Below are 26,974 nucleotides of genomic sequence, written 5' to 3'. Positions count from 1 at the left end.
AAAGCTGAGTGTGCCGATCTGGAATTTGGTGGCGTGATCTTGTGTACAAACACAGATCGCTGCCATGTGTGCTTAACACAGTGAGCTATGTTCTAAAACAGCGAGCCATTCAAATGTGTTAATATGCATTTCATTTTTGGTTATTGCCCTTGATCCGTCTATTCCCCACAAATAGATGAACACTCTGCATGAGTTGACCTATAGTTAACACATGTGATGCATGTTCTACAATGAACACAGAATGAACTGTGCTATATGTTGATCAGATCGAAATGCACTTGTCAAGAACAGCCAGGCAGCGTATTCACGCGTTTAGCAGCACACTATGCAAACCCATAGCACGTTTCTTAAGGTTTGGAATAAAAGGGTGCTGGCTTTTTTGAATTAAGTAAACATGTGGGGAGGGCCTCCCAAGTTGGTGGCCATATGCATTTTCCATTCCATAAAGACGTCTCCGTTTGGGCTAGCAGTTCTTAGGTTGCTTTACTCACAGTACTTAGCAGTGTTCATGTTCAGGTTGTCTCCTTGCAGCAGAACCCTGACATATTGCATATTGTCTATCTTCTCTCTTTGTTTGGGTGGTGCTTGTATCTCTTCAACCTCTTTGTCTGCTCTTCAGACAGCCTTTCAGAAGGGGTTCATTCTTCAGCTTGTTTTCAATTTGTGTGTTGCTATTTTGAGATGTTATTATGTATTATTTATTAATTAATATTTTATTAAGCACCCAATACTGGAGACCAGTCTCTAAGTGTGGGACCAGGTTTCCAACCTGTGTGTTTCTCCACTTTGTTTTGCTTCCAAGACACACACGTTGCCCCTGTGTATTCTCCCGACCCTGTTAGGAGATTGGTACTTCTTGAGTCTGTTTCTGAGAGGTTATTTAGAAGCTTTTCTGGCCCAGACAACAAGTCGTTGTGTTATAATTTTGTATCTGCTTGCTGGATGGTTGGCTCTTTTTTGGATTCTTGTGAGTGAACTCTTTTATTGCAGGACTTCAATCTTTCACCTATTTTAGTTGTCTAAATGTAGATCCATTAAATGGTTCGTGCTGTACACATTGCAGAGCCACTATTGTGTAAGGAGTGCATCAAGGATTACTTCCCTGGAGTCTTCATTACGCTGAGTCCTTCACGCCTCTGCATTGTTCTGATTACAATGCCCCACTGCCTGTTCTGCAACGTTAAGCTACCTCACGGCTCGATGCTTGGTAGTATACAGAAGGTTGGGAGTCAGAAGTTACTTACTATAGGACCCAGGGGAAGTAGGGTACTGAGAAAAAAACAAAAAGTACATTTTTAGTAGACAAGCCTGTCCGGTTGATTGGAAGGACCCCATTGTGTATGAAGTATAACAGGGATGAAAATGACTTGATGTAATGAAGGTTACAGGAAAATATGTCGGGTATTATGTTCTAGTCTGTCTATCTTATCACAGTATATACACTATAAAGTGAGTCCTCATTCCACAGAGAGGCAACTCACTTGCGCCTAAAATTTTAAAAAATGAGTTCCTTCTCAAATAAGGTATGTGGAAAGCTTTGTATCCATTGTTTTATCTCCTAGATTAGAATCCTCCCAAACTAATGAGTTTTAAGACTCTGTGGATAATCAGGACTGAGATGGCACTGACTGAAAATTATTTCAGTTTTAATAGTCAATTGTACCAACAGGTGCATGGTACAGCCATGGGGTCCTTGGTGGCCCCATCAGCTGCCAAACTCTTTGTTGAGTCTTTTGAGCATCAGACAATGAACAGCACCTCAAACCCCTTCTGTTTGAAGTTGGGGTTCTTGCGACGCTATATTGATGACATCCTCACCATTTGGGATGGACCATTGACTTTGTTAGAGGAATTTATGAACAGGCCAAACAGTCAAAACAAGTTTCTTAAATTTACCCACACACAGAGTAACTTGGAGATTAATTTTCTAGATGTCACCATTTGGTTTGACACGGATCGGAACATCCTCCGGGTGAGACCATTTAAAAATCCAACAGACCAAAATTCTCTCCTGGCTTTTGACAGTTGTCATCCACGTCATACCAGGGAGAACCTCCCACTCAGACAATTTTTACGCCTGAAGAGGAATAGCTCTACTAAGGCTATTTTTTGTCTGAAGCCCACATTTTGAGCTCGACATTGAGTTTCTGGCAGTAACCTAGAAGAATAGTGAAACGGGCGCTTAAAAGATCCACTAACAATAATCGCAAAGCACTCCTTGAACATCGTGAGAAGCCAGAAGATAAGCAAGGGATTGGTTTGTAGGTACATTCACCCCATATCAAATCAGATAATCAGGATGATTAAGAATCATTGGCATATCCTGATGGGTGGAGATTGCCCCCTTAAACCACCATTATGTGCTTTTAAGAAAGGGGCTAATCTTAAAGATCATTTAACCAAGAATGATATCACAAAAACTTCGCAATCACAAAGGAGTGTGGGCAAATTGTGGGGCCTTCCGAAAGTCTCCGTGCATACACCTTGCGGTCTCTGTGTCAACTGTGGTTTGACAAGTAGAAGTACCCAAGTTGACCTGGGACTAGAGAGACCTTGGTTGCAACAAAGTTTCACCAATTGCAATACTAGTAAAGTAGTGAACGAAATTTGGTGCCCATGCAATAAGATCTACATTGGGATGACTGTGTGTAAGATAAAAATCAGAATTTCTGAGCACAGAAGTTGCATCAAAAATAAAGTGCAAACGGCCCCACTAGTGAACCACCTTATAATGCTGGATCATACGAGCGAGGAATTAAAGTGGACAGTGCTGATGCACATCTGACCTTTTAAGTTTGGTGAGTCGGCAAATAGGAGACTATTTGCTAAAGAGCAATGGCTGATTTTTCTGTGTGATTCAACCAATTTAGGACTTAACGAACAAGTGAAATGGCATAACATTTCTTAAAGCTTTGATCCCCATTTCTGCTTTAGGGCACGCCAGGTATGTATATCAGGGTGCCCTTAACAGTAAGGTTCCACAAGGTTCTTGTCAATTGTTGTTGACCTAATGAACAGCCTCAGCATTGATATTTAGTAAATAATGTTGCAGGTTGTATGAGCAAATACCTGTTATATCAGTGAGCACAGCAATTTTGTGTCCTGGCTATCATTGTAGGTATACATCATTGTAACTTTCCATCAAACCGAAAGGATCACACACGGATCCTGAGAATAGTAGCGATAGGACAAATTGCACCACATGGTATAATTATTTGCAACCTACGAAGAAGTGGGCAGACACTTTAAATAGTGTGTCATCACGCCACCGTTTAGAGTCAGATGACTGTTCTCTGCACTGGTTACGTATGTTGGATGAGAAGGGAATAACATAATTACTCATTAAGTTTGTCCTTGTTTTTCTTCTGATTCTTGCAGCAAACCTTTTCATTGTGAAGTGTTCTGATTGCCATCATTCAGCAGTAATCCTTTTAATATATAACGCAAGAGATTTTGCATTGTTAAAACTTTAAAGGTATATTAACGCGGATTGCAGCATTGTATTGTACTAGCGATTAGTGTATGATACCTAGTAAAAATAGGGTGACGGCTGAGTTGATGCTGTTTTCCCTTTTTTTAGGCTAACATTGAAAGTTAGATGACCGCCAACAGCATTCTACAATGCGCAGTGTTTACTGATGACGTGTGGTATATGAAAAGGCACGCAGATTGGCTGCTCACTTGCTCTCGCAAAAAGGATGCAGATTTAATATGAAAAACCATGTAAGCTTTTTGTTTTGTCACCCGTAATTATGGGCAACTTGTATCGGTGCTGAAGTTGGAAATGCCTTGTAATAACAAGATAGCATGAAGGTTGTATGGTCTATCTCAGCATTAACTGTGATTAATTTAGTTGAGTTAGTTGACTGAACGTTTCAGAAGTATAGTACCCACACGATTGTGCTTTGCCAAATAAATATCCCTAAGAGGTCATTTAGTAATGATCTATATGGGCGATATACAAATTGCATGTAAGGGACCATCTTAATATAATGATTTGTTGTGATTGAACTGTCCGGGACTCACTAACCAGTCGACTTGTATTTTGTGTTGTTTTAGCAGATGGCAGTCTACAGTGAAGACACATCTACCTTCCCGTTGAATGGCTAAATAGTCAGCATTCTTACAGTGAGCCGACAGGAGGAGACTATTGCTCCTTGCTGCTTTGTTTTTTGTTGTAAAGATATTAGTACAGCGTGAATGATGGCTTTATTTTCGTGTTGTTCGTTCTAGTGGTCGAGAAGATCATCTGTTCTTTCATTGTTTGGAAAGAAAAGAATATACTCAAGCCGTTATACCTGCTTTGTTGAGTTTCCCTGATGAAGTTCTTGCTAAATTCATATTTATGAGGATAGAACGAAACATGTTGGACCTTTATAGCACTGTAATGCGTAACAGTGTTGTGTACTAAAGTATTATGGAAATTGAGAACCTAGTTGGCTACGCCAATAGGATTTGCTCAATAAAGTCATTATAAGAATTTAGGGTGCTAACTTTATTATCAGGAGTCCTCTTGTTTGTACCCGACATCAGTGCATATTATTGTTTACAGTTAGTTTTTGGTAAAAAGATCAAATATGTGTATGATCGTATTTTAACTTGTCCAAATAAAAGTCTGATTTGCACTTTATAAGGCACTTTTGCACTTTGAACAACCAATGTATCATTGCTTTTCTGTCTTTCAAAAAGTTTTTATGTGATTTCTAACAATTTGCTTTGATGAAATAAAATTGTGATATTTTAAAGTTGTTAAAGTTGTTTATTTGGAGTGTGTACGAAGCCCCATATTTGATAGCGGACTGCAGCATGAGATCTTCTTCATTCACAGAAACAACAACACGAGGGCCAAGAGATTCTTTTAGTCTAGAAGCAAAACGCAGGGTATTATGAGGATGAATCTCGTGGCCATTAAGCTAACTCTATTGTCTTTCCTTTGGTTGTGTTGTGACTAACCAGGATTTTCTGTTTTGTTGGCATCTGCTGACCAATCTCTAGCCTGTCATGATACAAAAAGTTACCTGGTGTTTTTTTGTTTACAGCTTAGTGTATTCTTTTGTAAATTAGTTTCCCTTCCTAGGTAAGTCCTTTATTCAGTAACATTGATTGCAGCATGTGTCACCAATGGCACGTTCAGCGACCCTTTTCTGCTTGCCATTAAAGGAATAGTGCACTCAGAAATATTATTGTCCCAAGGTGTTTTTAAGCATACGTTGATCGATCGTACAAACATTTCCTATGCACGTTACCGTAGTTTTCACTTTTGTACACATGCAAAATCAGGCAGCAGGGCGCGGGCAATTTGTGATAATCTGATCCGTTGCCGCATCACCCAAGCAGGACTGCTCTGGCGGCACTAAATCATATCCCCCGCCCCTAAGCCTGACATCACTAGACGCGTACCGCCCATTTCACAACGCCAAAGCATGTCTCGTGTCAACGTTCTCTGCACTTCAGCAAATGACGTGTCACTATGGAAATGGCAGGATGCCTCTTTCCTGAATAAGTATAAACAGACCACTTCACAACAGACAACATCAGATTTTCTTTTTCATTCCTTTCACTGTCTTTTTTGGAGTATTCTGTGCCTCATTTCTGTGCTCTGAACAGCTACCGTTGTTGCTTGTAGCCCTTGTGAAAAGATACCAGTACCATTACTATATATTATTTTCGTTTCTCCCATAATGGCAACAATACAGCCCTACTAGTACGAGCTCGGAATATTCTGAGGCAGAATTACTTGAAAGAGAAAGATGCAGGAACGATGGAGCTTCGGACAACAGTTGGGTGGACGATTCAACAGATCAAGAGCCTGAGCCTAGTCACATGGACGGCGTTTCCACCTGGTGCACCTACAATCGATGCACGCTAATGCCAACCGAGGAGCAGAACTGCTGCTGCTGCCGAGAAAACTCTGGATGCGTGTCCTACATATCGGAAGGCTAGGCATGGGCGCAATGTGTTACCAAACTGACAGACTTCAGGGCAGCCTGCCTCACACAGTCCGTGTTGAGTATTATGATGATGCTTATGCACAATCTTCGCGCAAAAGTTCGCCCTGGAAATCCAAGTAACGAGTAAGTGTTCTTTAGTTGTGATGTTACTTAGGCCACTACTATTTCATGGTTGACTCCTATATTGTCGTAACTTTAATATATCAATGCCAGACGACTTTAGTCTTGCAATTATCTAGTAATAGTCGTATAATAGTTGTTCAATATTGTACAGTGTCTAGGTAGAATTTGTACTGGTAACAATGTCATTGGATACACAAATTGTCATTTGCAACTAATGTTTAATACACTTATCTTGGTAATTTAAAAACAGTGTGTATCTTTCTCTTTCACAGGTGGTACAGGCTGGTGGCCTATCGTTCATGGTGGCTTCATGAGAGGCTTGGACACCGCGTTCGACAAGTAATACCCACCTGTGTCGTTGGTGCCATTAGAGAAACTTTCCCCAGTGACAGCGATCAGTACAGGGGATTTTCCCACACTGTGCTGCAACCAGAAGTTTTTAATGTGTAGTACATTTTTGCCATCAAAATCAGAAACAAAATGAAACACAACAGTACTTTTATCAATGGTTGTTTCAGTGTTTCAGTGAATCAAGTGTGTCTCCATTCAGCAGTGTTCCGGGCCTTTCCTGCATGCCTCTTGCCCATCCACCCCCCCTTTATTATCAAAGGCAATTGGCACCAGTGGATGTGCACTGCCAAAGTGGGCTGGCAGGGGTGAGAACGGCCAAGGTGCGAAACACCATGTACACTTCAAATGTATCTTCCACACAGGGGCCATTGTACACATGGCTTCCAAGACCCAGTGTCTCCAGACAGGCTTGCATGAAGCAAGCAGCGCCTCTGCAATCCACATAAGTATGTCTACATTCAGCAGTGTTCCAGACCTTGTCTGCATGTCTCATGCCCATCCATCTCCCCTCCACTATCAATGGCAGTTCACACCTCTGGCCATGCCCTCCCAAGGGGGCTGGCAGGGTGGGAACGGCCAAGGTGCCAAACACCATGTAAATTTCAAAGGTATCTTACGCGCAGGGGTCAATGTTCACATGCCCTCCTCTGACCCCACGTCTCTAGGCAGGCTTCCCTGAAGGAGGCCACACCCTTGTAATTCAAATAAGTGTGTCTCCATTCAGCAGTGTTCAGGGCCTTGTCTGCATGCCTCATGCCCATCCATCCCCCCTCCACTAACAATGGCAGTTCACACCTGTGGCCGTGCCCTCCGAAGGGGGCTGGCAGGGTGGGAACGGACAAGGTGCCAAATACCATGTACGCTTCAAAGGTATCTAACACGCAGGAGTCAATGTTCACATGCCCTCATCTGACCCTGTGTCTCTAGGCAGGATCCCCTGAAGGATGCTGCGCCCCTGCAATCCACATAAGTGTGTCTCCATTCAGCAGTGTTCTGGGCCTTGTTTGCACACCTCATGCACATCCATCCCCCCTCCACTATCAATGACAGTTCACACCTGGTGCCGTGCCCTCCCAAGGGGGCTGGCAGGGTGGGAACGGCCAAGGTGCCAAACACCATGTATACTTCAAAGGTATCTTCCGTGCAGGCGTCAATGTTCACATGCCCTCCTCAGACCCCGTGTCTCCAGGCAGCCTCCCATGAACGAAGCCGCGCCTCTGCTATCCACATAAGACCACGCCATATACACGTCATTCATTCACATACAAACCCCTTTTTCAAATTCTTTATAAACCACTTGATATTTTTCATGAAAACATCTTTGAGCACTGCAAGTCAACTTATGAACGTGCTATCTGAGAACTTCTGTGACCACTGCGATTCAGCTCATTGTCATGATACCTGTGAACATCTCCCTGAACTACTGCCACTAACTATCCTGCTTGCTGAATCTAACTGTTTGTTGGTCAAGGTAAGGGCAGGTCACCTAATCATATCTCCTTGATCTCTAAATTTCTATATATTTCGAATGAACGTACACAGTAGTGTTATGTTAATTCATCTCATTACCATTGACTTTATTTTAATTTGGAATGTTATCGATATATATCAACTGTCATCAGTGTCAGTTGGGATCCAATTGCATCCTTTGCGGACCGTGTCTATAAGCATGTTTCCTTTTGATGCACAATAGTACATTCAAGGGATGATTAACATGTTCTGATTTTCGTCACATCAATGAATTGTTTATGAAAGTTATCCCATAATACAGCCAGCCATGCTACACTGCTTTTGCTGCGGTGACCAAACCATAGCTTGCATAGAAGAATGTATGATATAATTCCTTCTTTCTCACATTTTTATGTATAGGAATTTTTAAAGTTGACAATTTTTTTGCAGACTTTCCAACAATACCTGCATGTGCGATTTTTGGTTGCCCTTATCAGACCCATGAGAAATCTGAAGGCACTACAATGCATGTATTCCCAAAGACTATAGATCAAATAGCAGAATGGGTCAGATATTGCGGATTTGCACTGGAAGAGCTTGAAAGTAGAGTCAAAGCAGTCTTGCAGGACCCAAGGGGTGATCAATTCCGCATCTGCAGCCTGCACTTTACCCCAAATATGTACTACCCATCCATGTACACCAAGAAGAACCGACTCAGAACGACTCGTAAATTGTTCCCAAATGCAATTCTGACTCTATTTGTTTACAGGCCGGCTCAGGTGAGTCACAGTTCCGGATTTAGCTGTAGCCCTTGGGGTAGTGAACAGGTAACTAAATGGACGGATTGGTGTCATAGGTGTAAATGTCCCCTATAATACTTTTCATATTCACAAGATTGAATTGCTTTTTAAATAAAGACCATTTTGCTAAACATCTGTCCTTGGTTTTCAGAGCATCTTAGAAAACGATTTATGGGCACAGATAACTATGCTATAGTGTCCTTTGAAATAAGCATAATCTTTTCGTAATCTGTTTCCTTAGATGCCAATTTTTAAGATTAGCATTTCTAAATCAAATCAAATGTTCCCATTACAACTCCATGAATATGCACTGTATATAAAGTAGCAAGATTCAGCATCCATGTCTTGCCTGGACTCAACAACCACTTGGAGCGCGTATCAGGTAGTCTTACTTAGCTATTCAGTTCCGGAATTGTTTTATGCATGGAATTTGAGGTAATCTGATCATATTTGCATATAGTGTCATTCATTTACACAATGATTAATTCGTGGTTTACTATTGCTATGTACCAATGTCTGCATCACAATGTGTGTGTTCAATTTCAATGTTTTTATCCATACTAATACAAGTTATGTGTTACAGGGAGATGCTGAAACTTCGACTACAATTACATCATCCCTCATAGTTGATCCAGTGCCAGAGGTATGCATACTGACAGTTCCCTCATATGAAAGAAAGTTGTTCCTAGATCTGATACTACTAGACAGTGACAATATTAGAAACAAATAGTTTTTGCAAATTGCTTGAGTGCAACATTTCGAACAGTGTGCTTCACACAGTCAACTTTGATCGAATAAACTAACCATCAATTAGGTGAAATTTGAAATGTATATTTTGACTAAATGAGGTACATGATGTACAAGTTTATCTGTGTAAGCCATGTGTGCGAAGGAATAATTTGATTTCTAATACAAATGACTTATTTTAAATGGATACTCTTTTCTAGGGATATAGAAGACGAGGCACATGGATCTGAGTACGTGGACCAGCTTGCTGTTGCTTACGTTCCAGTAAAGAAGGTTTCAAAGAAAAGCAAGAAAGATAAAGTTATTTACAAACAATTTGATTTTTAAACAGTGTTTTGTGCTGGCGCCTTCATAACATGCTTTTTTTAATGTAAATTTTCCAATACTGTATGTCGGATTTACATTGAACACCTTTTTCCTACCTGTCTTCTAGTTGCAATATGGTCTACGAACTATGCAGACACAGACAGCGACAGAAATGAGAGATTCTGCTTGCCAAACTGATTTCGCCATGGAGCAACTATTAATTGAGGTGGAGCGTGTTTAAATCAATAAGCAAACTTGAGATGCTTTAGCCCAATGGCCAGAAAATGAATTTAATGTGACCGGAGAAGCCAGCAAAGTGTTCTTTGACCATTGCTACAATGTGACTGCTTCACCAGATGAAGATGAAACTGAATGTATTGAAGATGCTTTTGAATTAGTCACAGACCACTTGACACAATCGACACCCGACAAAAAAATGCCACCCAAAAATCAATCGACATTGATGATTTCTCTGATTCATGTTCAAGTAAAAGACGCTAAAATGACAGAGACTGAAGCATCAATACAATTGACCGAGGAACTAGACAAAGATCTCGACTACAGTATGTCCAGTTTGGCTGATATGTCAACCACAGTTCAGTGAGAAACAACATTAAAGCAGGATGGCAGTCTAATAAAGGAGGACAAATACATAGGGCCTCATCAGGAGTCTGGTGGTAGCCCTTAAATGCGGCGGTAGTGCTTTTACCCCCGCATTTAAGGATCCACCAGATCATGGCTTTGGCAGATTTCCCCCCAGCTCTGAGCTAGGGGGAAATCTGCGGCAAAATTGCCAATTTTCAGCGCAATTACCGCCGGCGGTAATAGTGCAAATTTTCCCCATTGGGCCCAATGGGGAATGAGGAATTCCCGAATGGGCCCAATGGGAAATGACAATAACCCTTCCGCCAAACCTGTGATCCCAAGCTAATTCCATCAATGGAAAAAAAAAAGGTTCAGAAAGTTTTTCACAGTGGTCCCAGTCTTTCAGCAACCATCTTTGGTGGAGCTCCAAAACTTGTAATGGCTCTGTGGAAATTCTACTAGAAAAATGGCGGTCACTAATGCACCACTGTTCCAACGTTCACTCTTGGACAACAGTTCCACCAATGTGAACATGGCCCTTTGTCGCTGGAGCAGGAACGGAAGAAGAAGTGGTTGATTCCATCTTCACCTCCACACAAAGCCCTTGAGAAGATTGTGTTTGATAAAACTCTATCAAGAGATCTGAAAGGACTCACATAATTCTGTCACATGGGAGATTTGGAGGTGTTACACAATATGTGCCTAAAGTTCAGGACAAAGAGATTGCATTTCTGCATACAAGGGATGAAATATAGGAAATTATTAGCGGTATTAGCGCATAACAAGAATGTAGGCCGTGAACAATTGAGGACTGCAGGACACTTTGGGATGCTTCGCTACACTATGGCCTTAACGAAAAGAAGCAAAAAATGGCTGGTCAAGCCAATATATGAAGAAATGGAATTCGATTTTGTGAAAGATCTTATTATTAATGTTTTGGTGGTGCATAATCACGGCATTGCGCCCGATTTTGTTACGAGTACACATACATTGCCAACGTGCCCTGTCCACCTAAAGCAGAACTTGTGGATCAGTTCACTACCCGGTTCAAATTATTACCATCTGTATTTTTTTAATCAACAATGTTTTTATGAAGTCTCCAAATAAAGCATCCAATTTCTCTTTTAAAAGGTATCCTCTTTGTCCAATTTTTTTCAACTAGTACCATTTTTACAATTTACATACATGTAATGCTGTGCTTTCACAGTTTACAGTTTCGTTGAGCTACTGTGGGGCCTTCACTGATCGTGGGAGGGCCAGATGGATAACAGTGTGAAAGAAACTTTGGTGTTCGGCAGTTGCCTTACCGGACAGTTGGCCAAATAGCTGAATAACTACTCGTCCCACAAAAGGGATGAGACCTAGGCCACATACGATATTCGGCACGCAAGAAGTGCTGACTGTGAACAAACCAGCTCATCAATGTGAGTTGTTGGTGAGAAATAGAAGCACTCTGACCAATATATTCATGGGGGCATGTGTTGGGAGTCATTTCTAATGTAAGGACGGGGTCGGTCAGTTGAGCCCCCGGCCACCATACATTATATGTGAAAGTGGCATCCTGATCTTGCACTCACGGTGGGTGTCTCCTTTGCCAATCTACTGCCATGGGGAAAGAGGACCTGACATAAGCAAAGGTGGGGCTATTGCTAGTACCCTCGACTACAATTTTGGAGTAGGGCGCATTCTGTCATTGCAAAGTTTCCCCTACCCCTCAGCAGCGCCACGAACAGCGAGCAATGACAGCCCCACATTTTTCCTCCTGTGCCTGCGCTTCACAATTCCAGTTCTCCTGGATGCGGTGAGACAAGATGTTGCAAACTAAGAATGTATCTTCATTGTGAGTGAAGGTCACCAGCTTTGAAATTTTGTTTGCGAGCTGAGGAAGCCCACGCATCGCACACAGTATAAGGTTCAATTGTTTTTTGACCTTGAGAGAAAGGGACCATTCCGAAAGGAATTGAATTAAAGGAGGGGTGTAATAACTTAAGATATGTTAAGGTTCTCCATTCCAAAACTGAACTAAGGAACATTTAAGTTCAATTCATGAAAAATCGTTGATCCGAACGGAGTCTGCGTTACGGTCTATGTTACGCCAATGGAATTGAAATGCCGAATATAATGTAAATTTGACTTTCGACGATATTATACCCGAACGCGTCATCTTCTCATTAGCTGACCATTATTGCTGGGTTACTTTGTACTGGTTTGTTCTTTTCTGGCATATTGCAACGAAACGCAAGTACAACCTTTGTGTGTACTGGTCTTTCTACCGGGCACATGGGCAGTCCAGCATCGAGATGCATGTAGACCACCACTCGGTACCCCCAGGTTGAACGCTAATATTTCATTAAAATGCCACCTATGTGCACCTCGAATTGTAGCATCAGCATCCACATCCCATTTAGAGCTGAACATACTCCATTGCACTATCCTCCGAAGAAAATTGTTCACATTGTTTCACGTCTGTGCTTATCGTTAGTTTTAACACAATGCCGAATTAATAAGTAAAATCTAATAAAGATCGGCTACTGAGACATATTTCTGTTATGTTTTCCAAACAGGTACACCCTGCCTTTCTGCGATTGTCCTGGATTCAGATACCAACTGATGGCTTTTTCAACCGGCCGCTGCATATACACATCAATAGCTGCATATCTTTGACTCTTTTTTGGGACGATTGCGAAGGGCCGATATGCCCTTACGCGGTACCAGTGATTAGGAGCAACATAACATCCTTTATAGTGGTCTAGCGCCAAGTTGATGCACAAGCCTTGCAATTCACTGTGTGACCAAAGCACTTCTTTTACCCAAAACGAACACCTTTGCCCTCATTAGGACCCAGGCGTTAAGGGGTTTACGGCGCTGTAAACGGCGCCGACCCTTAACGCCTGATTCCAAGGTCCCTTTGCGGGATGGTGATTTTAACGCCTGCTTTTTGCAGGTGTTAAAACCCATGCCGCAAAGGGACCTTGGTGCTAATTACGCCACCGTAAATTACGGTGGCGTAATTAGCGCCTTTCCCCATTCCCATTATGCCCTATGGGGCAAAAATGGGAATGGGGAAGGGTAAAATGGGAAATGGGGATTTACCGCCCCACTCACCTTGGAATGGGGCAGTAAATCCGCCATCCACCATGGTGTAAACGTAAGGGTACGACCCAGGCGGTAACTTACCGCCTGGGTCGTAATGAGGGCCCTTGTGTACCCAAAAGGAACACCGTGTGACTCATGATAAACATTTGTGGACCGGGAAAAAAGAAAAAATTACCTGTTTGATTGAATATTGCAATCGCCGGATATTCTCGGAGCGTTTATTGTGAAATAAAAGTACTTTACAAATTGTACAGTCTTGCTATTTCATTTTAAAGTACAGTTTTATATTCCGAATTGTGATGCACTGTGTTGTGAGACGATGTGTGTTGATTTCCTGGTTCTGCATCACATCATGTAGGTGATGACTGGGAGCATTTGGCTACGCTGGCCAGTAACGTCATGGAGAAATGCGAAGAATATCACTAGGTTTGGTGATATCAGGCTTAGGGGCAGGGGATATGATTTAGTGCTGCCATGCCAGTCCTGCTTGGGCGATGCAACAACGGATCAGATTGTCAGAAAATGGCCGTGCCTTGCTGCCTGATTTTGCATGTGTACAAAACTGAAAAACTACAGTAAGGTGCATAGGAAATGTTTGTACGATCAATCAACATATGCTTAAAACACATGCCCGAACCCTCGGGACAATAATATTTCTGAGCGCACTATTCCTTTAAATGCATTTCTTTTATGAAGAATGCTATTGGTCTTTGCTGGGTCAGCCCCTGTTCCATAAAATTGCCATCATCCAGATTATAGGCAGTACTGGTTCTGTGATCCGTCTGGGATAAGTGCAGTACTCGCTAACGACTGTGCTCCAGTGGATCACCCTTATTATCTAATTACCATGGGGGACCTGATCAGGATAAGACATTGGGCCTCATTACGACCCAGGCGGTCCAGAAATAACGGTGGCGGTAAACCCGCCGCCACTGTTGTTTCCGGACCGCCTGAGTCTGACCCCTGCAGGCGGGAGGTGATGTTCCCGCCAGGTCTGACCTCCCGCATGCAGGCGGACGAGTAAACACCGGCAGCATTACGAGATGCTGCTGGTGTTTCCATGATCCCCATTTCCATCGAGCCCTACAGGACTCATTGGAATGGGGATTTACACCATTCCGCTTCCGTGATTCCCGGAAACCCGGGGTTGTAATGCCCCGGTAATTCCGGGAATCACAGAGGCGGAATGGTAATACGAGTCCGGCGTTAACCAGGCGGTTTTACCGCCTTGGTTAACACCGGACTCGTAATGAGGCCCATTGAGCCCCGATCGGTATGTGGAGAAAGCAATATGTGTGCATGGAGGTTTTCATTAGAGAGCACCAAAGAGGATTGATTTATTGATCTCAGTGTCCTATTCCTTATAAAAATTGACATTTCTATTATAACCCCCCTGTCTTTAATTCCCAGTATTTAATGCCACTGCTGTACCTCTACATGCTCATGAAGGTTAAGCAGATAATGCTTAAAATTATGTTTCCATTGGTTTCATGCTAAATTAAAACGACGTTCGTTTTTGGTTCTATATGAAAAGAACTTTTTTAAAGTGTCTCAAGAGAAAAAGACTGATTTACATTGACCGACTTTCTTTTGCTCGGAAAACCAGCATTGTAAAGGTCTTTAGTCTTGTGTTTTTCCTTGCTTCAAAAAAATATTTGGGGGGTTTAACCACCTGAGCCCCCCAATGTTTCTCCCTCTGCCCCACTCCTCCAAACCAAAACACATACATACACACACACCAACACACATAAACCATGAATCCCCATTTCTCAGCCCCAGTCCTCAAACCCCCTAGTGCCCCAAACCAAAACACATACATACTCACAACACACACACCAACAACACACATGCACCCACACGCTTATCCGTTCTCCTGGTCCTGCGCTTCCGGGTCCCGCAGAGCCTGTCAGTCCTGCGCGCACTCATGTGCGACAGAGACGTGACAGTTTGATTTAGAAAGATCCTTGTACAAAGATCTTTTCACTTAGGAACGGTTTTTCATTACAAGAAATTATAACTCAGTGGTTTATGGGAAGGTGGTTTTGTAGGTCCAGAACTCCTGGGTTCTTGCCATCTTTTGTGAAATGGCAAAAGTTCTGTGACCCCAGACACTTGCAGCCTGATTCATGTAATTATTTGCGCCGAAAACGCAGATTTGCGCGCCTTTCTGCCCGGAAATCCCTGTTTGAAGTATAGGGATTTTCGGGAAGAAAGGTGCGCAAATCTGCATTTTCAGCGCAAATAATTCCATGAATCGGACAGTTTATATATCACCCTGTCCCTCATTTTCCTTTCTGCCCAAAACAGAAAAAAACCTTAAGAAAGTCTTAGGTGGAAATGTACTTAGTTAAACTTGAGCTAGAAGCTGTCAGTAGGTAAAGTCGGGTCTCGGTGTGCCCAAGGCCGTCAGCTTCAGTCAAAATGACGAAAATACACGGAAGCATTGCAATCCACACCAGTGGGGTCTAATATGAGGTAGCTTTTTGCCATACAATTTAGTGGTCCTGAGCCAAAAAAGTCCCTCTAACAAAGACGAAGGCCACTCACCACACATTAGAGCCATGTTGGTAGGGACCCTAATGTGATTAATTCACATGTAGGGCAGGGGAGAAAGAAAAGCCCCACTTGGAGCTTCTCACTGCATAGATGGTACATATCCCGGTTGCTAACATTGTTTATTTAGTGATGATCACGAGTGTATGAAAGAGACTAACAGCATGATCCTTGGATAGAGTGTGCAGAATCTGGTTTAGCAGCGTACCGAACGACAACAGCCCTTCGCCAGGACAACTACCTTGTTATTCACCTCATCAAGTGGGTAAGAGACTGCAATCGAAAGCACATAATCAAAATCTGCTGTTTTTCATATAAACCACATGGACATTGACTTTAATTAAGTGAGACAATGGGGGTAATTCATAGAATTCAGCGCACAAGTGGCACACGCGGCTGGCACACAGTGTGCACGTGTGACAATCTGCGCCAGCCGCGTGCGTCAAAATCCATTTCCGCGCACAGCGTATTCATGGATTTTAACATCCATTACCAGCCTTGCCGCAGAGTGGCGCAGCGACCCTGCAGCAGCGCCAGTTACATCCCCGACCCCTCCCCGTGCGCCATGTACAGCGCACAAATCCCGTACATGGCACATAGGCCAGTGGACCAGCATACAGGCCCCCAACAACAAAATCGCCTGTAAAACTCCAAGCGCACCCATCCGAATATACGTACCCCACTGCGGGGAGAATCACACGCGATTGGCCCTGTGCGAGAGGGGTACGTGTATTACTGTGGTTCGCGGGGAGATTCACACACGATTGGCCCTGTGCGAGCGGGGTACGTGTATTACTGTGGTTCGTGGGAAGTTTCACACGCGATTGGCCCTGTGCGAGCAGGGTACATGTATTACTGGGGTTCGCGGGAAGTTTCACACGCGATTGTCCCTGCGCGAGTGGGTTACGTGTATTACTGGGGTTCGCGGGAAGTTTCACATGCGATTGGCCCTGTGCGAGCAGGGTACGTGTATTACTGGGGTTCGCGGGAAGTTTCACACACGATTGCCCTGTGCGACCAGGGTACGTGTATTACTGGGGTTCGCAGGAAGTTTCACACACTATTGCCCCTGTGCAAGCGGGGTACGTGTATTGCTGGGGTTCACAGGGTGTTTCACACGCGATTGGCCCTGTGCGAGCGGGATACGTGTATTACTGGGGTTCGTGGGGAGTTTCACACGCGATTGGCCCTGTGCGAGTGGGGTACGTGTATTACTGGGGTTCGTGGGGAGTTTCACACGCGATTGGCCCTGTGCGAGCGGGGTACGTGTATTACTGGGGTTTGTGGGAAGTTTCACACGCGATTGGACCTGTGCAAGCGGGCTACGTGTCTTACTGGGGTTCGCGGGGAGTTTCACACGCGATTGGCCCTGTGCGAGCGGGGTACATGTATTACTGGGGTTCGCTGGGAGTTTCACATGCAATTTCGCTGTCAGAGTGGAGTACGTGCATCCAGTGGGGTGCGCGGGGAGTCCCACACGTGAATTGGCAGTGTGGGTCCTCCCAGGTGTGCCCTGTACCCCCTCCACAGCCCCTGCAGGCAGCCCACACCACAGGGGATTACCCAGCACCCCTGGTCATGTCCCGCATCCAGCCCATCCACCATGGGCATGCCCCCCAGCCATCCCAAATGTCACCTTGCACTAGTGATCACCAACTCATGTCCCCCAGCACCCCCACCCCCCAGCAGTGAGGGGCACCTGTAAGCAGGCCCGACTTATGTCCCCCAGAACCGCCACCCCCCAGCAGTGAGGCTCAGGCCCCGAATCATGTCCGCCAGCACCCCCACCCACCCAGCAGTGAGGAGCACCTGCCAGCAGGCCCCGAATCATGTCCGCCAGCACCCCCACCCACCCAGCAGTGAGGGGCACCTGCAAGCAGGCCCCGACTCATGTCCCCCAGAACCCCCACCCCCCAGCAGTGAGGGGCACCTGCAAGCAGGCCCTGACTCATGTCCCCCAGCACCCCCACTCACCCAGCAGTGAGGGGCACATGCAAGCAGGCCCCAACTCATGTCTCAGAGCACCCCCACCCACCCAGCAGTGAGGGGCACCTGCCAGCAGGCACCGACTCATGTCCCCCACAACCCCCACCCCCAGCAGTGAGGAGGACCTGCCAGCAGGCCCCGACTCATGTCCCCCAGAACCCCCACCCCCCAGCAGTGAGGGGCACCTGCAAGCAGGCACCGACTCATGTCCCCCACAACCCCCACCCCCAGCAGTGAGGAGGACCTGCCAGCAGGCCCCGACTCATGTCCCCCAGAACCCCCACCCCCCAGCAGTGAGGGGCACCTGCAAGCAGGCCCGACTCATGTCCCCCAGAACCACCACCCCCCAGCAGTGAGGCTCCGGCCCTGAATCATGTCCGCCAGCACCCCCACCCACCCAGCAGTGAGGAGCACCTGCCAGCAGGCCCCGAATCATGTCCGCCAGCACCCCCACCCACCCAGCAGTGAGGGGCACCTGCAAGCAGGCCCCGACTCATGTCCCCCAGAACCCCCACCCCCCAGCAGTGAGGGGCACCTGCAAGCAGGCCCTGACTCATGTCCCCCAGCACCCCCACCCACCCAGCAGTGAGGGGCACATGCAAGCAGGCCCCAACTCATGTCTCAGAGCACCCCCACCCACCCAGCAGTGAGGGGCACCTGCCAGCAGGCACCGACTCATGTCCCCCACAACCCCCACCCCCAGCAGTGAGGAGGACCTGCCAGCAGGCCCCGACTCATGTCCCCCAGAACCCCCACCCCCCAGCAGTGAGGGGCACCTGCAAGCAGGCACCGACTCATGTCCCCCACAACCCCCACCCCCAGCAGTGAGGAGGACTTGCCAGCAGGTCCCGACTCATGTCCCCCAGAACCCCCACCCCCCAGCAGTGAGGGGCACCTGCAAGCAGGCCCGACTCATGTCCCCCAGAACCGCCACCCCCCAGCAGTGAGGCTCCTGCCCCGAATCATGTCCGCCAGCACCCCCACCCACCCAGCAGTGAGGAGCACCTGCCAGCAGGCCCCGAATCATGTCCGCCAGCACCCCCACCCACCCAGCAGTGAGGGGCACCTGCAAGCAGGCCCCGACTCATGTCCCCCAGAACCCCCACCCCCCAGCAGTGAGGGGCACCTGCAAGCAGGCCCTGACTCATGTCCCCCAGCACCCCCACCCACCCAGCAGTGAGGGGCACATGCAAGCAGGCCCCAACTCATGTCTCAGAGCACCCCCACCCACCCAGCAGTGAGGGGCACCTGCCAGCAGGCACCGACTCATGTCCCCCACAACCCCCACCCCCAGCAGTGAGGAGGACCTGCCAGCAGGCCCCGACTCATGTCCCCCAGAACCCCCACCCCCCAGCAGTGAGGGGCACCTGCAAGCAGGCCCCGACTAATGTCCCCCAGAACCCCCACCCCCCAGCAGTGAGGCTCAGGCCCCGACTCATGTCACCCAGCACCCCCACTCACCCAGCAGTGAGGGGCACCTGCCAGCAGGCCCCGACTCATGTCCCCGAACACGTCATCATGATCCACAATCATGGGCCTCATGGCCTCCCAAATCCCACCGCACGCCACCCCTGTGCAAATACCCAACCAAGTATCCCACCCCCCCCACATTGAAATGCCCATTACATGATACAACCCAACTGGCAAGAATGCACATATACACATGTCTGTCACACACACAATAGGTGCTGGTGATTGTGAAAACCTACACAGTGACATGCATGAAACAAATGAGAGAATACCACACATCAAAGTAATAAACCAAAATGTATTGAACACAAAAAGAATGTAATCAAATGAAAACATGAAAAAAATGTTTGAAAAAAAGATAAAATGCAGCATGTCCAAAACACAAAAAGAAAAAGATGAAGTCTGAATCCAAATAAATCGAAATGAAAATGTGTCCAAAGTCTCTGGCCACCAAATCAAATCCAAAGGAAACGGAAACAGGAAAATCCATTGCTCCATTTTGAGAAAAATAATAATAGATAAATCCACTGTTCAACTATGTACAAAGAAGTAATCCAGGGTCCATGAGCCCAACGAATGAAATGAAACTTAGCAAAAAAACTACCTAATAAAGAACTATATACAAAAAGGCGGGGCATACTCTAGGCACCCCAAATGAATGAAAAAGATAAAGGAAACCTAAAACTACAAACTATATACAATGGCGGCGGGCTAGTCCGACAGCTCACTTCCTGATTTCCCAGGCCAGGGCATCATCGAACTCCTGCTCGATGTCCTGGAGGCGGTCCTCTTCCATGGCCGTGAGGGTTTGCAGGGACGATGCCATGTTGGACTCCAACTCCCTGCGAATGGCTTAAAGGCACTCGGCCCACCTCAGTGCTCTCAATTGGAGTTGTCCGCCCTGACCATCGTGAGCCATGCCTCTTCTGCCCGCCACCGCTCCGCATCTATACGCCGGCCCAACCCCAGCCACACGGAAGACACACCCATTCGAGTGTTCTCCTGCCCTCTGGCTGATGCCTGCCCCTCTGATGTCAATGGCCCCGAGCCATCATTGCAGCCACCCAGAGCCTGCTGCTGCTGCTGCTGTCCATGTGCCCCGTCCGAGGATGCCTGCACATCCTCCATCAGCTGGTCTCTAGTTGTTGTGGTGTCCACCCCTGCTAGACCGCCGACTCCCGACTGTGGCAGGGATGGGATCTCCACCAAGCTGGCTGTGTTGGTCAGGCCAGGTCCACAGAGGGCCCTGGTGGAATATGGGCCGGAAGACAGGAGGGAGAGCGACTGGCGCATCGTCTCCACAGAGGAGGAGAGGTTGGCCAGAGTGCGCAACACATGTAGGAACCCACCGACCAGGGCCCCTCCCAACAGTGCCACGTCGCGACGCTGCTGTTCGTGATAGCGTGCGTGCTCCGCCCAGGAAGCACGCAAGTCATCACGAATGTCAGGCGTGCGCAACATGACAACAACCAGGACGGAGCCCATACAGTCGTGGGACCCCTCGTCTGCAGGTAGTGGAGAGGCAGATGATGTGGCACTCCCTCCTACCTGCGGACGGTCCTGGGACGGGGCATCCCTGCTGGTGCATGGTGGTGCAGTCACAGGGTCAAGGACAGCGACATGCATAGGCCCTTCCGTGGTGACCCATGCTGCCTCCTGACCCTGGCCCAGGAATGCACCACTTCCACCAATGGTACTAACCCCACCAGGCCCCATGTGCAGCTCAGTAGCGGGCTCCTCCTCCTCTGTGGAGACCACCAACCTGGATGTCTCCACACCATCTTCCGCCATTGCAAGCCCCTGTGGGGGCTCACCCAGCCCTTCAGCTACAGCCGTAGTGGCAGACGCGGCACCAGTCCCCTCACTCCCGGATGATGGCAATTCCTGGGAGGGTGGCTGGGCCTTGCGTCGCCGCCCAGTGGAGGCATCCCCGCTTCTTGGCTCCACAGCGCTGTCTCCACCCTCTTCTTCACTTGACGCTGCGTAGAGGGAGACATAGAACACAAGCATCAGGGTACAGTATAATATTCCCCTACACAGGAAGCAGTAACACATGAGTGGCTCTGTCAAATGTCACTTCCACCCTGTCCCTCCACAACACATGGGTGAATGCACACATCACACATGCAGAAACAGGCACGGCGCCTGCAATCAACATCAGCATCCATATACAAGGGCCTCTTTTAACCAAAATGTTGCCTTCAAACTCACATGCATCATGGCTCACACTGATCCCATGCACACACATCACCGAAGGGTCATGCATCATGGCTTGTACATTACAGACACAGTGGATAGACACAGTGGATACAATGGTGACCGCACTGCCTGAGTGAATCTACACATCATCACGGACATGTGTCATGCATCCATGGCGTTTCAAAGTCACACACACACTTCTCAGACACACACACATGTGCACCATACATGTACATGAGAGCTGCACCCATCCTTCACCCCCCCATGTCCAAGAACAGAGACTGATATGCATTCATGTGTGCATTCCGCATACAGCTCCCCATGTTGCATTGGAACACATGCACCATCCATGTGGTTCACACATTACTGGTCTCACATGCATGACCATGATGTCCCTGCACACACACATCCATATATGGCCTATGTCACACATACAGGCAAGTATCAGACTAACAGCACACTGCAACATGCCCTGTCTCACACAGCAATGCTTGGCCACTTACCGCTCAACTCCAGATGGGTCTGCCTCCGAAGGATCTGGGCGTGGAGCGCTGGGCCTACACATTCCAGGACCCTCATCTGGATGTTGCTCATGCTGACCCGGCCCCCCTCCGTGAGGCGCCGGGACTTGTAGAGGGTCCTGGACCTGGAGTCCTCCCAGCACTTCCGGACGTGCTTGATGACGTGGGTTGCCACCCCCTGCGCGTTGATGGCAACCACTGCGTCCTCCCAAATCCTCTCCCATCCTTCCTTGTTGGCGCGTGATGTGCCGAATGAGGGCATCATAATGCCCCAGGACATGCTCCACCAGGACACCAACTTCCTTCTCACTGAAGCTGGTGGCCCTCTGCCTCTCTGGCTGGGGGTCGCCAGTGGTCTCAGATGGTGTTTTCCCCGACATGGCAACCCCTGAGGCAGGCGTGGGTGGGCAACTGGGTCCTGGGGCTGGGCTGTGGAGCGATGGTATCCCAGTCAGGAATCTTCTGTTCCAGCAGGGGTAGACACAGCAACTGGACCCCTGCAGATGGCTGACGTGCAGGCACCAAATAGAAGGGCATGTGGGCCACAGTCAGACAGCAGCAGATGGCTGGAGGGAGCGTGCTTGGTGCTCTTGGGAGCAGGAAAATGGCCTTTTGGGCAGGAGCATGGTCTTCCACGTGTTTTCGCGTGGCCAGCTTGATATGGAGTGATTTGGTACGTGAAAAAAGTGCACGTCAGCGTGAAATCCGAGGAAAGGTCCTTAGCACGTAAGCGCGTAAGTGACGTTACGTGCGCGGGCGTTCCCCACAACACGGGTGCATTGTGATTCAGCACATGAGAAACTGCACGTCACACGTGCTATTGGAGGAAAGGGCCTTAGCATGTAAGCGCGTAAGTGACGTTGCACGTGTGGGCTGGCTTAAAAGATACGAGTATCATGCTATTTTCTTGTACGTGCTTTTTGTGGAGAGCGAGCGGGCGTTTCTTGTACTTCTTGTCGGTTCACACACGATTACTTCACAACGTTTCCAGTTCGTACTCCCTGTTTCCTCAGACTGCGTTCTTTTCTTCTTTTGGCGGGGGTGTTGCCAACGCGCACACGTGCGTCTTTTTCACGTTCTTTTTCAAGGCAGACGGTGAGTCACGTACATATTTTCCAATGTGATTGCCCCCATGTGTCGCGTACCCAGGCTGCGTGTAACAAGCGCATGCTTATTTTTGTGTTTCTGGGTGCCACAGCGTAGTGCAGGTTCATTTTTCCACGCACGTGATCTACCAGGGATTGCGTGCATGTGTACTTTTGTTTTTGGGGTGCCTGTGCATTGCGTGACCCATCATCTTCCCCCAGGGGTCACATCCAGCCTTGCTAGAGCACTAGGGTACGAATTCCATCTAGTACACTACCCCTTTCTCCCCAATTGCCCATGACAATTGTTTATTGCAACTCCCATACGCACAACAACATGCAGTGCCATGGTTGGGAGGCGACCAAGCAGTAAGGGAGGCAAAGGTGGCCAACCTCCAAAAGGTGGGCATGGTGGGCATGGTGGGTGCGGTAGGGGACATGGCCAGGATTTGCCTGGTGCCCCTGGAGCCCCGTGTGTGGAGGACCAATAGGGGACACCTATGCCCCCCCCCAATGGTCGTGGGAAACGTAGCTGACACCATCCCAGCTCAGCCCTTGTTGGACCGGCCCATTTTGTCACCTGAACCGGCACAGGATGACTCCCAGGCTGACTTCCAGGTCAGCAGGACAAATCCACGTGTGGCGGTGAAAGTTGCTGTCACCAGGCCATGTGGATCTGCGGCAGCAATGTCATCTGCTGCACCAAGTAGCCAGGGTGGGGAGGCTGCAGGGGCAGCTGCAGCTCAATCCACCCCAGCTCTGAGTCTCCCAGCCAGGACAGTGTCAGTACAGGTCCATCACACCAACGCTGGCCCTGCTGACATCACCCTGCAGCCAATGCCTGCAGCCAATGCCTGCACCAAGACCTATGGTCATTGTGCCTTTACAGGCTTCTAGTACCCAGTCCACCTGTGCTTCTGCCCCTACTGACCAGAGCGGCGTAAGCCACTCATGATCCGCACCACCTTACAAGAAGAAGAAGGGTGCTCTTGCACTACAGGCTGAGACCCCAGACACGGCTACACACTCCGGCACGTCAAAGGAAGCCTAGCTTCAATGACGCCAATCTTGATGCACTTGTGGCCTATGTGTCGGCACATAGCCACGAAATGTTGGTGACTGCAGGCTGTAAGACTATGCCTGCTCAACGTAGGGCCCACTGGCAGACCATAGTGGACCACATTAGTGCCCTTGGACTTGTGAGGTGCACAGCTGATGATTGCTACAAGCGGTGGAATGACCTGAAACGCAGAGCAAAGAACAAGCTGGCTTCCAATCATGCCTCTACTCTGGTGACTGGCGATGGTTTTCCACCAGAGGACGACCAACTTACTGAACATGAGTCTGTTGCTGGAACCTTCATCACAGAGGAACAGATCCAAGGCATGGGAGACCTACCAGATTATGAGGCATTTTCCGGTGAGTGCCCATGAGTATGTTTCTTGGGTGATGTGTAATGATTGAGTACCAGGTCAGGGTGTGTACTCCTCAGTGGTATGGGTCACCCATGTGCTTCCTCCAAACCATTCACCAGCCTTGGGTTTGGGTATGACAGTATCCCTTCTGACCACAGTAGCTAATTAGCGCCACATCACTGCAGTTGCCCTTGAACTGTCATCTTGCAACATCATTGTTCTGATTTTTCAGTGTTCATTCCGCCTGATTGTTTCAATCTTCTTATTTTTGCTACACATTTTTCTGCCCTAATGCCACATATGTGACATGCTTCTGTCATAGACTACAACCCACATTGGCCCACATGTATTACCTTGTTATGGGAATGATTTGACCATTCAGGCTGATTGAGTAAGGGCCTGCTCACATTAATTGTTGGGCCCTGTTTGAATGTTGAACATGACTGTTGTTTTTTGTCATGTTGAAATGACCAACCATTGATGTATCCATCTGCCTGCCATCAATGTATTATTGCACACTGGATGTGTTGCAGTGTGTGGCACATGCATATTTTGTCACACTATTTTGCACATGGATGGGTGACAGTACTCATTTACTGACATATGGCTGTACTTGTCAAATGTACCATGGCTTTGCTACGTGCCATCTGTGTGCTGGCATGTGCCATGTATGTGGATTGACCATGCCGCTCACAAGCTAATATGTGATGACAGTGCTATCCAACATGCAGCACATGTGTTCATTTTCCATCTTGGAGTCCTCAGTGTCTGCTTTTTGCCTCCCCTTCCAACTCATTGACAGTGCATGCATGCCCGGGTTATAGTCATGTGGGACATGTGTAAATCATGTACAGGATCTCTGTCTTGTCAGGCCTATGTGTGTGCTATGGTGCTCATGACTGTTTTCATTTGCTGTATTTCATGTTTTTGCAGGTGATGATGCACTTGATGCTGGTGAGGTTAAGGAGATGGTGCAGACCCAAGAGGGATCTCAGCCACGACCGGGCACCAGTGGAGGACGTGGTGTGGTGGTGGGTGAAAACCCTTTGTTACTGCAGACCATACTGTCCAGGGGTGCCTCTGGGTGCACCTCCCAGACCTCTATTCAGGTGCTTAATCGGATGATGAGACATATGTGCTGTCGCAGGTGAGTGCTTCTGGCAGGGATTCTGTTCTGTCCAACCCACCTGCACCAGGGGTTGAACACTCTATGGGGATGTCAGTGTTGGCAGTTCCGCCTTTGGCGGTTATGGATACAGGGTCACACTCCACAACATCTGATCCTGTTACTGGGCCAGCAGATCAGAGGGGGAATGCAGTCCTGCAGCCTCAGGCAGTGCCAGCACAGCAAGGGGAAGATCGCCTTGCCCCAAACAGGTGTGGTGCCCGCCGACGCGGTGGCCGTGCTCCACCAGGCAATACTGTATGGGAAAACCACATGTACGGTATAGCAGCACAACATGGAGCATCGGTTGAAATGATGGCTCAGGCAATGGAGAGGGTGGCCACTTCATTCTCCCCCCTGAAAGGCAGATGGAGCTCCAACAGCAGGCAACAGAGTCAATTTTCCAATCAGACAGGGAGGACATGTTGGCATCCAACAGGGACCGACGGGCGGCACTGGAGACTCTGCGCGAAGCCATATCTGTAGAGTCCCAGGGCCACAGGGAAGCCCTGAGGTTAGAACTCCATTTCCTCAGGGAGAATCTGGTTGAACTTGAGGCTTCCTGAAATTTTAGGGCAGAACAGCAGCTGGAGCATCTCACATGTTCGCTCTCAGCTGAGCTGCAGGCAACTCGTGAGGAGATATGGGCATCACGAAAGGCCATGCGTACAGAAATGCAGGAAACCAGTGAGGTGCTGCATGGGGATCTCCGTACTATCAGCCACCGGAACGAGACCTTCCGCACCCGCATGCTTGCTGCCATGGAAGACCATACCAGGGCTTTGTGTGGGCTGCCTCTCATAGCACTGCCACCTCCTGATGTAGCAGCAGAGGATGAAGAGAGTGACAGCAGTTCTCCCACATTGGCGTAGGCATGCAGGCCATGAGTCCATGGAGGTATTTTTTTTTGCAACATCCACGCAGGTGGGTGTTGGTGTGCATCCTGTCCTCGAACCTCCTGGGTGGCCTCCCTCCCACCCCCTGGCCCACACATGGCCCTTTTTTATTTTTACAGTGTGTTGCCTTGTGGGGCTCCCGTGGGCATCCACTGTGTAATCCAGCTGGGTACATTCAGGCTTGTCCTGTGTTTGAGTTAGATGCTTGGGTTCCTGACACACACACCCCTCTCTCTTCCCCTTTCCATGGGCTTGCAAAGGGTGTGACCAGGTGAA

The sequence above is a fragment of the Ambystoma mexicanum genome, chromosome 6q (genome assembly GCF_040938575.1).
Source record: "Ambystoma mexicanum isolate Mex_15411 chromosome 6q, UKY_AmexF1_1, whole genome shotgun sequence".
NCBI lineage: Eukaryota > Metazoa > Chordata > Amphibia > Caudata > Ambystomatidae > Ambystoma > Ambystoma mexicanum.
This window is presented reverse-complemented; position numbering follows the sequence as displayed.